Raw genomic sequence first — 12,843 nt, forward strand, 5'->3', positions numbered from 1 at the left:
AGCAGTTAGTTGTCAAAGAATTTCAGGGTGCTTAGTTTTGTCAAAGAATTCCAGGATGCTTAGAGGGTGCTTGGATCCAAGGGACTTATTTTAGTCTGACTAAAAATAGTCTCTTTAAGAGGCTAAAGTTCCAAGAACCCCTCACTAAAGAGGGGCTAAAACTAGTCTTGAGACTAAAAATTTTTAGTCAGGGGTACCCCTACTAAAATGTGGATTAGTCCTCTCTCTACTCATTTAACTCCTCTCCTTTAACACACGCGAGTTCTGGATTGGAGGGTTTGGAGGATAATAAATGCTCATTAACTTGATTTTAGCCTTTTTAGTATTTGGATCCAAGCATGGGTGAGGCTAGCATGTTTTAGTCCCACTACTTTTAGTCATGGGACTAAAACGTATCCAAGCACCCTCTAGTTTTATTTGAGGGGTGGGTTGTGCTGGACACCATAATTGTAACTAGCCTTTTTAATAGTACTATATGCATAATTTGGCGATGAGCGCTCTCTATATGTACCACCTTTTTTTTGTTTTCAAGTTTTGCTCCATGGCGTAATCCATCGATACTACTGCTGTACAAAAATATACATTTTTTAAAAGGCTAGAGGGCGGGGCAGTCTAGCTTGTTCGGTTTCACGAGAGGCGAGGGCCTTTGTGATTTGACGGCTCATTACTGCTGGAAGGCGGGTGTGGGAGTCCTGGATTAGGGGGTCTCCGGATAGCCGGACTATCACCATTGGCCGGACTGCTAGACTATGAAGATCCAAGATTGAAGACTTCGTCTCGTGTCCGGATGGGACTCTACTTGGCGTGGAAGGCAAGCTAGGGAATACGTATATGGATATCTCCTCCTTTCACTGGTAGAAAAAGGGCCTATAGTCCCGGTTCGTAAGGGCCTTTAGTCCCGGTTCCGGAACCGGGACTAAAGTGTCAGTACTAATACCTCGCCCCTTTAGTCCCGGTTCAATCCAGAACCGGGACTAAAGGCCCTCCACGTGGGCAGTGCGCAGAGCCCAGTCAGGAGACCCTTTGGTCCCGGTTGGTGGCACCAACCGGGACCAATAGGCATCCACGCGTCAGCACTTCTGTGGCTGGGGTTTTTGTTTTTTTTTGAAAGGGGGGGTTGGGGGTTTTGGGGGGTTAATTTAGGTGTTTCATATATTGTGTTAGCTAGTTATAATTAATAGAGAGAAGTGTCCTCTGTTATGTCCGTGCTTGGTCGACGCTACGTACTATACATACGTATATAGAGAGGACTAGACACGCTAGCTAGCTAGTAAGCAAACGAAGGAAACAGAAGATCGTCATGAACATATATGCATATATACAGAGAGAAGTGATATCGACCACCTCTCCTTCTCCGAGAGATTGGTCGAACAACAAGTTCTCGTATATCTATCTGACACTACCGGCTACATATATACAATAATTATCTCTTACAAATATAATCATACGGACTCAGGGTCCACATAGAATTCTCCGTCTTCAGGGATCACGTGGTCAAGAAAGAATGCCGCCAATTCCTCTTGAATTGCTCGCATGCGAGCTGGTGCTAGGAGTTCATCCCGCTTCCGAAACATCTAATTTGAAGAAGGGGGTCAATACATATATATATAAATGAATGAAACTCAACACAAATGATGGTAATAAAATAAAATTGTGAATGTTGTTATTTACGTACTTCATATTGTTCGTTAGAGTACCCGCCCCGCTCACAGGTCATGTGGCAGATGGACTCGCAGATGTAGTATCCACAGAAATCATTCCCTTGTTCCTGCCACAACCACTTTACAAGAAATAGAGGTCAATCAAACTGATAAGCAAGAATGCTAAATGGTATTGATGAAACTAGCGCTTGAATCACTAGGAGATGCGCGGAACATGCTACTATAGTACTTACTTTCGGGTGTCTAAATTCCAGCTCCTTCGGCAGTCCCGGAACTGTTTTGGTGAATTTTCTCCAAACCCTGCCGGACAAAGAAAACAATTACTTGATATCAGGAAATGAACAAAGTTGCTGATATGGTGGATAATGATCGATTTAACTTACTTGTTGAGGATTTCAGTCATGTCCGCATACTCCTTGGGATCTTTTCGTTTAGAGTCCAAGACGGTTACTACTCCCTGCTCAAGCTTAATCTCTAGGAGAATATAGTGGAAACTGCACACACATGCATAACTCATGAATTACATTACTATAACCTTGACTAGTATATAAGGGAAACCGAATACGCACAAGATAGTAACACTCACCTGAAGTTGTAAGGAAAGAGATTTACATCTTTGTTTTGATTTATTACGAACGATCGTAGCAAGTTGGCCTCGGTAGCTGCGGCATGAAGTTTAACCTGACTTGCATCTATGAGATATGTGTTAATGAACCCAATATCACCGACTTGTCTTTTCTTCAATTCGGCGATCTTCAATCTGCATAATATAGTGAGGATGATTATAAATACATGCAATGAAAGAGCTAAGCTATATAGAGAAACTTAATGACAGAAGTAGTACTACTTACAGACAGTAGCAGGCGACCGTTGTTTTATCGAGGGCCAATTGATTGAAAAACTGATAGAACTCCTCAAATGGAACAGGCAACAGATCAATTCCAACGAGGTCATGCTCCTTTTTAACTTTCACATACAAAGTACTCCTCCCCCAGAGTCTCTGCAGATTTTCAAGTACCAATCATGCAATCTTAGCATCATCGTTGATAGAGATCTTTCATCTTTGACGAGAGGCTTCCCGTACTCGTATCTTTGTATTTGCACCTCCATGGGTTCATAATGTACTTCGTCGGGCAGGTAATCTGCAAGATTGCTATAACCGGGCACCATCCTCGGATCATTATCGATGTTGTGGCTAGGCACCTTGAGCGGGGGGCACGATTGCTTTGCTTGTTCGCCGAGCTGGGCAATTTGTTACCCAGCTCGTCGTTCTTTCAGCCTTTGATCACTGACAGTACTTCCCAACCGCTCCGCTTCGACAAATTCCTTTCCAATAATACGGTCATAGTTTCCTTTCGGCGGATCAGACTTCAGTGGTTTTGTCAGGGCAGCCAGAGTGCGCTTCACTTTCACCCGATCTACCTTCTCCTCCGGAGGTGGATGTTTCTTTGCTTTCACCCCTTCAAAGAAGTTCCTCACTTCTTCTCACGCGATCTCGGCGTTCTCCTCCAGGGTCCTCTCATATGGTAACTTCTCTGGAGTCTTCAGAGAAGGACCGAATCTGTATGTCCTCCCGCCTCTGGTTGTACTGCTCGACGCCGACCGAGCAGACGGAGCGGTTGTCTTCTTTACTTGCTTAAGCGGCAGAGGAGAAGGACTACGACGCGCCGGAGCAGCTGGAGTGGCGGCAGGTCTCTTCCGCCCTTGCTGACGAGGCGGAGAAGGAGGAGGCTGGCTGCTCGGGCGCGTCGGCGCAGGCGAAGAAGGAGGCGGAGTGCCGCCACGCGCCGGAGAAGGAGCCGGCCGAGGGCCCTGATCGTCACTCGCCGGAGGAGGAGGCGGTGGAGGCGGAGTGCCCTGACTCGCCGGAGGAGGAGGAGGAGGCGGTGGCGTCCAGTTCGGAAGGTTGATGAGCTCCTTCCGCCATAGGCATGGAGTCTTCAGAGCAGACCCCAGCCGAGTCTCCCCTTCACCGGTAGGGTGGTCAAGCTGGAGGTCCTCAAATCCCTCCGTTATCTCATCCACCATCACCCTAGCATATCCTTCTGGAATCGGCCGGCAGTGAAAAGTTGCGCCGGGTTCAGTAGGATAAACAGAGCCAACAGCCGCCTTGACCTTCAAATTCATCCATTGCGTCATAAGGTGGCAATTTTGAGACTCTGTTATAGCATCCACGGGATAGCTGGCAGGAGCCGTCAAGGCATGCTCCAGCTGAAGCAGCTCGGTGGAAGCCACGCTGCTTCTGCGCTGAGATGGCGGGGTAGCTTCGGGGGAGGCTTCGGCAGTACGTTTGCTGCGATTTGCTTCTCGTTCCTCTATCGCATCTACCCTTGCTTGCAGCGCCTGTATTTGGGTCTGCTGCACTTTTTTCCTCCTCTCATGGGATTTGTAACCGCCTGCGTCCGGAAACCCAACCTTCCACGGAATGGAGCCTGGCGTGCCTCGTGTCCGTCCAGGGTGCTCAGGATTCCCGAGGGCCATTGTGAGCTCGTCGTTCTCTCTGTCTGGAAAGAACGTCCCTTCCTGCGCTGCTTCGATATACTGCTTAAGCTTACTGACTGGTATGTCCATTTGATCGTTCGTCCAAATGCACTTCCCTGTTACAGGGTCCAGTGTTCCGCCAGCCCCGAAGAACCAAGTCCGGCAATGGTCTGGCCAGTTAATTGTCTCTGGTTCGATCCCTTTATGAACCAGATCATTCTCAGTCTTGGAGCACTTAGGCCGGGCTACGAGGTAGCCACCTGACCCCGTGCGATGGTGAAGCTTCTTCTTCGCAGCATTTTTCTTGTTTGTCGCCGACATCTTCTTACTCTTTTCTGATGTCTTGTGAGCCACAAATGCGGGCCAGTGATCTCTGATCTTCTCATATCTGCCCTTGAATTCTGGTGTCTCATTATTTTCGACAAACTTATTCAGCTCTTTCTTCCACCTCCTGAGTAGTTCTGCCATCCTCTTCAGAGCAAAAGACTTGATTAATTTCTCTTTAACTGGGTTCTCTGGATTATCCTCAGGCGATAGGGTGAAATTTGACTTCAGCTCAGTCCAAAGATCATTTTTCTGCATATCATTGACATAAGACACCTCAGGTTCTTCTGTAGCCGGCTTAAACCATTGCTGGATGCTTATCGGGATCTTGTCCCTAACCAGAACCCCGCACTGAGCAACAAATGCGCTCTTTGTCCGGAGGGGTTCAATAGGTTGGCCGTCGGGCGCGATTGCTATGATCTCAAACTTTTCATCCGAGCTCAACTTTTTCTTCGGGCCTCGTCTCTTTACCGAAGTTGTGCTCGATTCGGAGGGCTAGAAAAAAGAACAAAGACTTAATTAATATGTGTACATACCAAAACAATGAATGCATCAATCATCTAGTCAGCATAGGCTTAACTAATATATATACCTGGCCGGACTCGGTTCGGTCACCGGAGCCGTCATCACAGTCTCCTTCTTGCACCGGCATTGGGTCACCGGAGCCGTCCTCATGTTCTTCTTCTTGCACCGGCATTAGGTCACCGTAGCCAGCTTGTTCACCCTCTCCTTCCAGACCATCGGTTTCATTGAGAAACAACGAGATGGCATCACTTCCTTCTGCGATTATGTCCCTCAACAACGCTTCTTTTGTTGCTTCGTCTAGGGCGGTGTCCATAGTTTCTACAAATATTTACAACATGGCAATTATTATTCAAACATGACAGATGGATATATTAGTGCTAAACGTAGAACTAGCTACCTAATCATAGTAAGCTACCGGGAGGGGGTATATATCGACAACGACGACACTACATCTATGTCCCTCGACGACCCTCGTTCCCGATAAAAAAAGAGGAAGAAGAAGAAAAATAAGAGGAGAAGAAAGAATAGAGGAGAAGATCTCCTCTATTCTTTCTTCTCCTCTTTTTTTCTTCTTCCTCTTCTTTTTTTATCCTCTTCTTCCTCTCATGTTCGATAGGATCGCCGAGGGGTCGGGAGGTTGCCTAGTGTCAAGGGATTCAACAAAACCATGTCTTCATCATTAGGCGAAAGTAACATGTGCATGATGGTACGAAGCTCTTCAAAGTTGTTCTGGAACGGAGTCCCAGATAGGATAATTCGCGTTTTGGTACAAAGTTCAGCAAGAGCCTTCCGAATATCGCTATTTGGAAGGCCTTTGCTGAATTCGTACCAAAAGGCGGATTATTCTATCGGGGACTCCATTCCAAAATAACTTTGTAGAACTTCGTACCAACATGCCCTGGTTACTTCCGGCTAATGATGAAGGCATGGATTTCTTCAATACTTTGACACTAGGAAACCTCTCTCTACTTCCGGCTAATAAGAATAAGAAGAAGAAGAAGAAGAAGAAGAAGAAGAAGAAGAAGAAGAAGAAGAAAAAAGAAGAAAAAGAAGAGGAGAAGAAGAAAGGAATAGTGGAGAAGAACAGAAAATAGAATATATGTGGGTGTGAGATACATGTGGCCTTCGGTGTCGGACACTACATTTCTTTCTTCTTCTTCGCCTTCTTATTTATTTCTCCTCGTCTTCCTCTCCCCTCTCGGCGACCCTAGACCCCCTCTCGACCCTCGACCCCTAGGCGACCGTCGACCCCTCTCTTTTTTTCTTCCTCTTCTTTTTTATCCTCTTCTTCCTCTACCGCTCGGCGACCCTCGACGACCCTCGACGGCCCTCGTTCCCGATAAAAACAAGAGGAAGAAGAACAAAAAAAAGAGGAGAAGAAAGAATAGAGGAGATCTTCTCCTCTATTCTTTCTTCTCCTCTTTTTTCTTTTCTTATTCCTCTTCTTTTTTTATCCTCTTCCTCCTCTCATGTTCGACGACCCTCGACCCTTCGGCGACCCTAGACCCCCTCTCGACCCCCTCTTCTTCTTCCCCTTCTTCCCCGCCTCTCTCATGAATGTCCGACGTCCCCCCTCCCCCCCTCATCATCATCTATCATCCCCCCTCTCATGTTCGAACTTTTCTGAACATATATAGCCACACATACACATAGCCACATACACATACATAGCCACACATACATATAGAACTTTTCTGAACATTCATATAAACTTTTCTGAACATTCATATACACATACATAGCCACACATATATATAGCCACATTCATATAAACTTTTCTGAACATATATAGATTATTTTCTAAAAATGTAACTTTTGCATATATGAACAGGAGAGCAGCGGCGGCAATGGGTGGCATCGTCGGCGACGGGGATGGGAAAGGGGGGAGCTCACTGGGGGCGGGCGGCGACGGGGAGAGGAGGCCAGCGACGGGAAGGAGGACGGCGGGCTCGGGGACGGCGTGCGCGGGGCTCGGGGACGACGGGCTCGGGGTGGCACACGGCGACGGGGATGGCCGCGGGCTCGGGGCGGCACACGGCGACGGGGACGACGGGCTCGGGGTGGCACACGGCGACGGGGACGGCCGCGGGCTCGGGGCGGCACACGGCGACGGGGACGATCGAGGAGGCGGGGCTTGGGGCAGGGCGCGCGGACGGCAGCGAGCTCGGGGCAGGGCGGCCAGCGACGGGCAGGAGGGCGCGACGACGACGACAGCGACAGGGCACGGCGACGGCGATGGGGCAGGGCGCAGCGACGACGACGGGGCAGGGCGCGGCGACGGCGACGAGGAGGACGAGCAGCCTGGCGGCGTCGGCGATGGGGAATGGAGCAGTTGGCGAAAATTTCCAAAGTGTGGGCTTATATAGCAGAGCCTTTAGTCTCGGTTCGTGGCAGCAACCGGGACCAAAGGTGTGCATTAGTCCTGGTTGGTGCCACCAACCGGGACCAAAGGCCAATTTTCGGCAGCCTAAAGGGTGGGAAGCGGCGGCCTTTGGTCCCAGTTGGTGGCACCAACCGGGACTAAAGGGGGGCATTGGTCACGGTTGGTGCCACGAACCGGGACCAATGCCCCCTTTAGTCCCGGTTGGTGCCACCAACCGGGACCAATGGCCTTTGCTGCCCCGAGCAAAAAAGTTTAGTCCCACATCACTAGCTGAAGGGCGCCGGCACTAGTTTATAAGCACTGGTGTTCCTACCCATTCGAGCTCCTCTCTAATGCAGGCTTTCGGGCCTAAACTTGCTACTGCCTGTGGGCCTATTGGGCCTTCTGCGGGCCTGAATCCTGGCCCATGTACGGTTTCTAGTCGTATTCAGGCCGTGGAGGCCCAGTAGGAGGCATTTTTTTTGGTTTTTTTGTTTTTTATTTCTATATTTTTTTGGTTTTTTATTTTTTTTATTTCTACTTAAAACTAAATACTTACAGTTTTTTAGTGATTTCTTTTTGCTTTTAGGTCACAAAAATTATAAACTTTCTTGTTAGTGCCATTAGTTTTAAATTTTAAATAGTTTAAATTTGAATTTTTAAAAATTTGTGTGAATCACTAGTTTATGAATAACTTTACCATAAAAATAGAATTTTTTCTAATTTATTTTTTATTTCTACTTACAACTAAATACTTACAGTTTTTTAGTGATTTGTTTTAGATATTAGGTCACAAAAATTATAAAGTTTCTGTTAGTGCCATTAGTTTTAAATTTTAAATAGTTTAAATTTGAATTTTTAAAAATTTGTGTGAATCACTAGTTTATGAATAACTTTACTATAAAATTAGAAATTTTTTCTTCTTTGCTATTTATTTTTTATTTATACTTACAATTAAATACTTATAGTTTGATTTTAGGTCACAAAAATTATATTCTTTTTGCTATTGAAGAATATTATAGTTTTATTTTAGTTGATCATAACATAATATTTTAATTGATTGTTTTTATTTTCATAAAAGTTTTGTAGTTTATTCTGTTTGCTATTAATTCATTCTTTGAGCTAAATGACTCTGAAATTGGAAAGCATTTCAAAATGAACTCTGAAAAGGTTGAAAGTTGGCATGGTATCATCATTTCACCCACATAGCATGTTCCAAAAAGTAGAGAGGGTTACGACAAAAACTTGATGCACTTCGTGTACAAAATGGACAATCACTTTCGAAGTATCAAAGTTTCAAACCATAAGACATGAAAGCATTTCAAATGAACTCTGAAAAAGTTGAAAGTTGGGATGGTATCATAATTTCACCCACATAGCATGTGCATGTACAAAACGGACAATGTTAGCATGTTCGTCTGTTACAAATTTGGCATGGTATCATCATAATAGTTGCGGGAGAAAGTCTTCACTTTTTCTTCGCTTGTGTCATTTGCTTATTGCGCCGCAACCATGGATAATCTTCATTGTTTATCAGGATGCTTGGGTCAGCCTTGACAGTGAAGGGAGGAATTTCATGAAACTTTTCATAATCTTCAGACATGTCTGTCTTGCCGTCCACTCCCAGGATGTCCCTTTTTCCTGAAAGAACTATGTGGCGCTTTGGCTCATCGTATGATGTATTCGCTTCCTTATCTTTTCTTTTTCTCGGTTTGGTAGACATGTCCTTCACATAGATAACCTGTGCCACATCATTGGCTAGGACGAACGGTTCGTCAGTGTACCCAAGATTTTTCAGATCCACTGTTGTCATTCCGTACTGTGGGTCTACCTGTACCCTGCCGCCTAACAGATTGACCCATTTGCACTTAAACAAAGGGACCTTAAAATCAGGTCCATAGTCAAGTTCCCATATGTCCACTATGTAACCATAATATGTGTCCTTTCCGCTCTCGGTTGCTGCATCAAAGCGGACACCGCTATTTTGGTTGGTGCTCTTTTGATCTTGGGCGACCGTGTAAAATGTATTCCCATTTATCTTGTAACCATAATACAGTCAAAGATGGTCCCCTGGACAACAAGTACAACTCATCACAAACAGTGTTGTCACCTTTGAGACGTGTTTGCAACCAACTGCTGAAAGTCCTGATGTGTTCACATGTAATCCAGTCGTCGCACTGCTTCGGGTGTTTGGAGCGCAGACTGTTCTTGTGTTCATCAACATACGGGGTCACCAAGGTAGAGTTCTGTAGAACTGTGTAGTGTGCTTGAGACCAATAATATCCGTCCCTGCATATTATTGAGTCTCTTCCAAGAGTGCCTTTTCCAGTCAGTCTCCCCTCATACCGCGATTTAGGGAGACCTATCTTGTTAAGGCCAGGAATGAAGTCAACACAAAACCCGATAACATCCTCTGTTTGATGGCCCATGGAGATGCTTCCTTCTGGCCTAGCGCGGTTACGGACATATTTCTTTAGGACTCCCATGAACCTCTCAAAGGGGAACATATTGTGTAGAAATACGGGCCCCAGGATGACAATCTCGTCGACTAGATGAACTAGGACGTGCGTCATGATATTGAAGAAGGATGGTGGGAACACCAGCTCGAAACTGACAAGACATTGCGCCACATCACTCCTTAGCCTTGGTATGATTTCTAGATCGATCACCTTCTGAGAGATTGCATTGAGGAATGCACATAGCTTCACAATGGCTAATCGGACGTTTTCCGGTAGAAGCCCCCTCAATGCAACCGAAAGCAGTTGCGTCATAATCACGTGGCAGTCATGAGACTTTAGGTTCTGAAACTTTTTCTCTGGCATATTTATTATTCCCTTTATATTCGACGAGAACCCAGTCGTGACCTTCATACTGAGCAGGCATTCAAAGAAGATTTCTTTCTCTTCTTTCGTAAGAGCGTAGCTGGCAAGACCTTTATACTGCTTCGGAGGCATGCCGTCTTTTTCGTGCAAACGTTGCAGGTTCTCTCGTGCCTCAGGTGTATCTTTTGTCTTCCCATACACGCCCAAGAAGCCTAGCAGGTTCACGCAAAGGTTCTTCGTCACGTGTATCACGTCGATTGAGGAGCGGACCTCTAGGTCTTTCCAGTAGGGTAGGTCCCAAAATATAGATCTCTTCTTCCACATGGGTGCGTGTCCCTCAGCATCATTCGGAACAGCTAGTCCACCGGGACCCTTTCCAAAGATTACGTAGTGTAAATCATTGACCATAGCAAGCACGTGATCACCGGTGCGCATGGCGGGCTTCTTCCGGTGATCTGCCTCGCCTTTGAAATGTTTGCCTTTCTTTCGACATTGATGGCTGGTCGGAAGAAATCGACCATGGCCCAGGTACACATTCTTCCTGCATTTTTCCAGGTATATACTTTCAGTGTCATCTAAACAGTGCGTGCATGCGTGGTATCCTTTGTTTGTCTGTCCTGAAAGGTTACTGAGAGTGGGCCAATCGTTGATGGTCACGAACAGCAACGCCTTAAGGTTAAATTCCTCCTGTCTGTGCTCATCCCACGTACGTACACCGTTTCCATTCCACAGCTGTAAAAGTTCTTCAACTAATGGCCTTAGGTACACATCAATTTCGTTGCCGGGTTGCTTAGGGCCTTGGATGAGAACTGGCATCATAATGAACTTCGGCTTCATGCACATCCAAGGAGGAAGGTTATACATACATAGAGTCACGGGCCAGGTGCTGTGATTGCTGCTCTGCTCCCCGAAAGGATTAATGCCATCCGCGCTTAAAGCAAACCATACATTCCTTGGGTCCTTTGCAAACTCATCCCAGTAGTTTCTCTCGATTTTTCTCCACTGCGACCCGTCAGCGGGTGCTCTCAACTTCCCATCTTTCTTTCGGTTCTCACTGTGCCATCGCATCAACTTGGCATGCTCTTTGTTTCTGAATAGACGTTTCAACCGTGGTATTATAGGAGCATACCACATCACCTTCGCAGGAACCCTCTTCCTGAGGGGCTTGCCATCAACATCACCAGGGTCATCTCGTCTGATCTAATACCGCAACGCACCGCATACCGGGCATGCGTTCAGATCCTTGTATGCACCGCGGTAGAGGATGCAGTCATTAGGGCATGCATGTATCTTCTCCACCTCCAATCCTAGAGGGCATACGACCTTCTTTGCTACGTATGTACTGTCGGGCAATTCGTTATCCTTTGGAAGCTTCTTCTTCAATATTTTCAGTAGCTTCTCAAATCCTTTGTCAGCCACAGCATTCTCTGCCTTCCACTGCAGCAATTCCAGTACGGTACCGAGCTTTGTGTTGCCATCTTCGCAATTGGGGTATAACCCTTTTTTGTGATCCTCTAACATGCGATCGAACTTCAGCTTCTCCTTTTGACTAATGCATTGCGTCCTTGCATCGACAATGACCCGGCGGAGATCATCATCATCGGGCACATCGTCTAGTTCCTCTTGATCTTCGGCAGCTTCACCCATGGCAGCATCATTGGGCACATCGTCTGGTTCCTCTTGATCTTCACCAGCTCCCGCCGTTGCAGCATCACCGTATTCAGGGGGCACATAGTTGTCATCGTACTCTTCTTCTTCGCCGTCTTCCATCATAACCCCTATTTCTCCGTGCCTCGTCCAAACATTATAGTGTGGCATGAAACCCTTGTAAAGCAGGTGGGAGTGAAGGATTTTCCGGTTAGAGTAAGACCTCGTATTCCCACATTCATTGCATGGACAACACATAAAACCATTCTGCTTGTTTGCCTCAGCCGCATCGAGAAACTCATGCACGCCCTTAATGTACTCGTGGGTGTGTCTGTCACCGTACATCCATTGCCGGTTCATCTGCGTGCATTATATATAATTAAGTGTCCAAATTAATAGATGTTCATCATCACATTAAAACCAAAGTGCATACATAGTTCTCATCTAACAACATATAGCTCTCCAGAGCATCTAATTAATTAAACCATACACTGAAACTATGTAAAACATTTCAATGCGAAAACAAATGCGATCATAATCGCAACCAAGGTAACAATTGATCCAACGGCATAATGATACCAAGCCTCGGTATGAATGGCATATTTTCTAATCTTTCTAATCTTCAAGCGCATTGCATCCATCTTGATCTTGTGATCATCGACGACATCCGCAACATGCAACTCCAATATCATCTTCTCCTCCTCAATTTTTTTTATTTTTTCCTTCAACAAATTGTTTTCTTCTTCAACTAAATTTAACCTCTCGACAATAGGGTCGGTTGGCATTTCCGATTCACATACATCCTAGATAAATAAAATCTATGTCACGTTGGTCGGCATATTTTTCATAAACAATAAATGAACCAATAGTTATAAAGATAATATACATACCAAATCCGAATCATAGACAGGACGAGGGCCGACGGGGGCGGATACCAAAACCATCGCACTATATAAGATGCAATAATAAATGTAAGAAAATGATACAAGTATCTATCTAAACATACAAGTAATAATATTTT

The sequence above is a fragment of the Triticum urartu genome, chromosome 7, assembly GCF_003073215.2.
Source record: "Triticum urartu cultivar G1812 chromosome 7, Tu2.1, whole genome shotgun sequence".
Lineage (NCBI taxonomy): Eukaryota > Viridiplantae > Streptophyta > Magnoliopsida > Poales > Poaceae > Triticum > Triticum urartu.